We start from the raw sequence: 5747 nt of genomic DNA on the forward strand, positions 1-5747 counted from the left end.
TTTTTTATAGAAGTCAAAGCATATTGTTGGCTTATATAAGCCTTATATAGAGATGAGATAGAAACAAAACAAACCACGTTTTATGTGGTAAATAATTAAGGAAACTAGTCAGATTAAACCTTAAGGAAAATAGTTAGATTGAACCTCCGTGTCCCAATTAATAGGGATTATTCACTAAATGAAGTTTGATAATTTCAACAATCTAACTGTCTCAGTATTCAATCTGACTTGGATATTGAATTAGACAAGTCATTTTTACTCTTTTAGTTGCCCTATCAAATATAAAATGTTATTATTTTATTTTAAAAAATTAATATAATATTATTTTAATTTATTTTTTAGAAAATAATTGAATCAAGTCTCACTAACGTTTTAACTAGAATATAATTTATCAAATTTTAATAGAATTAATTTCTAACTTGGTTTAAGACAATATTCAATCCAAACCAAGTCTTGAGGAGGCAAGTATTTAGTTTAATAACAATTATTTAATTATTCTATTTTATTATGATGAGGGTGAGAGTTTAGATTATAAAACAGAAAGAATCAATAAGTTGAACTTAAAACAGAGTATTTCATTTGATATAATTTATTAAATAAAGGTTTTATGTGGGATATATTTATTTTTAGCATAGCTAAAACTTTATAATATCCTTCTTGCTAAGTTTCAATTACCTTACTTAATTATAAAATTACATGGATCATTTGAAAATTCAGGATTAACAAAAGCTTCTCTTAAGTTTTTAAAAATATTACATAAACTCATTTTACATTCAAAATATTTTTAATACTTTTTTATAATTTAAAATGTTAAAATCTTTGGTAAAAGACTCTTAATATTAATTCTAAGTAATCTTTTCATTCAAAATTCCTTGCTATTTCTGATAGATCTTGCTATTTCTAATTATATATTATGTGTGATTCCGTACCATATAATGGTGGGACCACCATATTAATTGTCAAGAGGCAACAACATAGCTATCTCTTAAAATTAAAAAAACATAATGTTACTACAATAATATAATTATTAAACAAAAAAGAAAATAAAAGAGAAAAGAAAAGGAGATGAAGAAGAGGCAACTGCACTCTTTATCTTCATTCTTCAATTCCTAGCTCATTCGCTGTTGGATCGGGCTGAGATTTTGACAGCAGTTTCTAGACACGTTACTCTTCATTTTGAATGGTTAATCGAAGATTGGTGGTGTAGAAATTGGTCGTTTCGACAAAAAATAAGATTGTTAGTGCTGTGAGTTTTTCTTAAACATTTCTCTCTTTAATCTTGTTATATTTTAAGAAGAGGTTGTTCTTGATAATATGTATGTTGTAGCTTTTAGTTGAATTTAAGGAAGAACAGTTATGAATCTATTATTTGTTGATAGTAAAAAATTTTAAATGGATTATGATCTCGTGATTTTTTCTACATTGAATTTTTCATGTAAAAATCTTGATGTTAATTTTTATATTTGTTGTTTTATATTTATTGATTATTTAGTCCTAATTTTAATTACATAAAATAAAATTAAAAATTTTAAATTAATCCGCATAGATTAATATCTAATTATTTATTTCTAATTTTCCCAATACTATACTACCGGAGACAGCTCCCTTGCATTTCCTTCGTCTTCTTTATTTCACAAATTATCACCTTCATAAATGACCCGCTTACTGGCTAGTTGCACAATCTTCGTAGTAAAGCATTGTTCTCCATGATTTCTCTTTCAAATTGAGAGAACAACTACAAATACAGCACACAATAGATATGCATCCCTATTAAAAAAAATATAAATTGATTCAATTAAAAAATTTAAATTTAAACAAAATTTTAAAATAAAATTTATATTATTTTTTAATAAAGTTTTTTAAATAAAAGTTTTTTGAGTTTAATACTTATAAAAATTCATATTATGTTTAATTTTTATCAAATAAATAAAAATAATGATATTTAAATTTATAACCATTTAATTATAAAATTTTGATATTATGTTAAATAATCAGTTTAATCTAAAAACTTAAATTATTAAACGAAATATTAAAATATAATTTATATTATTTTTTAATAAAAAATATCTGAAATCTAGTGTCATGCCAATATTTAAAAATCACCGCCGGATATAAAAACATGACTCAAACAGATCTATACACGCATCCTAAAATCTTCTCGATAAATCATTTTCTTGCATTTTTCATTACTCTCCTCACCTCTAGGATGTGGATATCGAAAAGGAGCTTTGGAGAACAAATAGGAGAAGGCGAGACAGAGTAGCATATAAAAAGAAATGAACATCATCAACAAAAGCATGTCAGCACACCGCACACATGCATATCCACTTTCTTCCTCTATGTAAAAACAGGCTGTATCTCATTCTATAATTACAATATCCATGACTTTTTTGAAGTATTTTTTATTTAAAAATATCCATGACTTTTTTGAAGTATTTTTTTATTTAAAATTAAAATAATAAATATTTTTATTTTTTAAAATTTATTTTCAAAAAATATGTGATTCAACTGTATAAATTGTGTTTCTATGAAAAACATAAAATATAATGTTTTTTTATATTCATCACATATATATATATTTCACTATAGAGGTAGATCTTTAGGGTTTTTTTGTTTATTTATTTTTTTTAATGAATATTTATTTATTTAATTTAATTTTTTAATGTTAAATTTTTTGTATTTGGTTATCAAACTTTTATGACATAGATTTCAGGTTTGATTGGTTAACTAAGATTTTTTTTTTTTTTAATTATTTTTTTTTATTTAATTTAATTTGTCAACATTAAATTTTTTTTATTTAGTTATCAAACCTTTATGATCCAGATCCCGAGTTTAAAGGGTTGACCTGGTTAATTTCAGGTTAAGGTTAATTTGTGAATTTTTTTCTATTAAATTATCAGATTTTCATGACATAAATCCTATATTTAACAGGTTAGCCTAATTTGATAATTTAACCTAGTTAATTCAGATTTTTTTTCTTCATTAGCCTTTTTCTTCCTGTAGGTTTTTTTTTCTTGTTTTTTCTTTTAAATTAATCTTTTTTTATTTGATAATTTTTTTCTTTTTTCTTTCTTTTTAATTATTTTTTTTATTTAGTTTTTTAATATTTTTTATATTTAGCTATTAAACTATCATGACATGAATTTCAGATTTGACATGTTAATTTTATTAATTCATATTTTTCTTCTTTTTCTTCATTGTTTTTTCCTTCCTGTAAGTTTTTTTTTTTATTAATTTTTTTGTTTAATTTAATTTGTTAATGTTAAATTTTTTTTTTCTATTAGTTATCAAAACTTTCATGACATGGATTTTAAATTTGACGGTTTAACCCAATTAATTTTAGGTTAACTTATAAAAAAAAATTTCTATATAGTTTTTAAAATTTCATAATACGAATCCCAAATTTAACGGGTTAACCCAGTTAATTCATATTTTTCTATTAGTTTTTTCTTCATGTAGGTTTTTTTGTTAAAAAAATTAATTTTTTTCGTTTAATAGTTTTTTATGCCTTTTTTCTTTATTTTTAATGATTTTTTAAAACTTAGTTTATTAATATCAAATTTTTTCTATTTAGTTATGAAACTTTCATGACACAGATCTCAGGTTTGATAAGTTAACCTAGTTAATTCAGATTTTTTCTTTTTCTTCATTAGTTTTTTTCTTTCTATAGATTTTTTCCCTTGTTTTTTTCTTTTTAATTAATATTTTTTTTGTTTAATTTGATTCATTAATATTAATGTTTTTCTATTTAATTATTACACTCTCATAACAGGTATATCATGTTTGATGGGTTAATCTGATTTGGTTGGTTAACCCAATTGATTCAATTTTTAAAATTTTTTTATTAGTTTTTTATTTTATCTTTAAATATTATAATTAATTATAACTAAAAGACATCAACCTTTTAATGTGGATTGCATAGTCCAATCCATAGTAAAAAGACTTATATCTTTCGTATTTTTTTACTTTGTTTTTTTTATTAATTTAGTTTGTTAATATTAAGTTTTTTTCTATTTAGTTATTAAATTTTCATGACACAGATTCTAAATTTGATAGGTTAACTCAATTAATTTAGATTTTTTTGTTTCTTTTTTTCATGAGTTTTTTCTACCTATAGGTTTTTTTTTCATTGTTGTTTTTCTTAGTTCATTAATATTAATTTTTTCTATGTAGTTATTACACTTTAATGACACGAATATAAGGTTTGACAGGTTAATCTAATTAGGCATGTTAACTCAGTTAATTTAAATTTTTTTTATTGTTCTTTATTAGTTTTTTCCTTTTAATTTTATCTTTGATATTATAATTATAACTAAAATATATCAACTTTTATTGTAGATTATACTGTGTAAATCCATAGTGAAAGGTAGGTGCTTTTTAGTTATAGGTTATTTTTATTGTTTTTTTCTCCTTTTTTCTTAATTTTTAATTTATCTTTTTTATTTAATTTAGTTTGTTGATATTAAATTTTTTATATATTTAGTTATCACACTCTTATGACATGGAACCTAAATTTGATGGATTAAATTGGTTTAACTGATTTACCCAGTTGATTTAGATTTTTTTTTTAATTAGTTTTTTTCTTCTAATATCATCCTTTAATATCAATTTAATTGGAAATTAAACTTCATGATTTGTTTTATTTAATTTTCATTAGATTATCATAATCTCATGAGAGGATTTTATTATACCTCTCTTTACAAAGCATTATTCATTGGAATAGTACTTTTTTTTCAACATTATTCATTGGAATAGTACTTTTTTTTTCACTTTTCAATTATTTTTTTTATTTTTTTTTATTTGTTAGTATTAATTTTTTTTTATTTAGTTATCTCTTGTGACATTAATACCAAGTTTATCGAGTTAGCTTAATTTAATATGTTCAACCAGTTAAATCATTTTTTTTATTTTTCTTAAATAGTTTTTTTCTTTTAATTTTATTTTTTGATATTGATTTGTTGCCTTTACTGTTTATTAGATTATTATAATCTCAAACAATTTTTTTATTATTCCCCTCCTTGCATAGCATTATTCATTAAAATGATACTTTGATTTATTATTTTTCAATTAATTTTTTTTTTAAATTTCTAAAATATTAAATTTTTTCTAATTATCTTACTTTTACCACAAAACCTTATAACCAAACTCATATTCAAGGGTCCAGATCTAATATTACAACCAAACTCCCTTAACCTTAAATCATATAAAATTAATATTATTATTAATATTATAAATATTATTTTTAAATTAAACATTGCAACAAACCTAATATTTTTAAATATAACTTCAAAAAGAAAATTAATATTTTTAAATTTTAGTTTTTTTTATATATATATTTTTAGAATAATTAACGCACTACACAACACAGGACGCGTTATTTATAGTAACTAAACTCACCGAACTCAACTTTGAAAGGGTTGATCGTGTTCTCATTTCAGATTCATTCTTTTGTGTATTCTTTCGGTGTGTGTCTATATATATATATATATAGTTGCTAGGGCACATCGACCCCAGTACATTGCAGCTACATCACTCACTGAAGGATGGGTTCACGAGATCCAGTGCAAGACTCTAAAGTCCGAATTCCAAACCTGTCATACAAGAAAGAAGAGGAAGAGTGCCCCATTAATCAAGCACTTATCTACCGGGCACTTGGAGGGGGAACATTTTTCCACTGAAGTTGCTTGCGCTGAGAATTTACACAAATAGAGCGAAAACAGAAGGAAGCTTCGTCGAGGAAAAAAAAG

The sequence above is a fragment of the Populus euphratica genome, unplaced genomic scaffold (assembly GCF_000495115.2).
Source record: "Populus euphratica unplaced genomic scaffold, PopEup_1.0 scaffold44.1, whole genome shotgun sequence".
NCBI lineage: Eukaryota > Viridiplantae > Streptophyta > Magnoliopsida > Malpighiales > Salicaceae > Populus > Populus euphratica.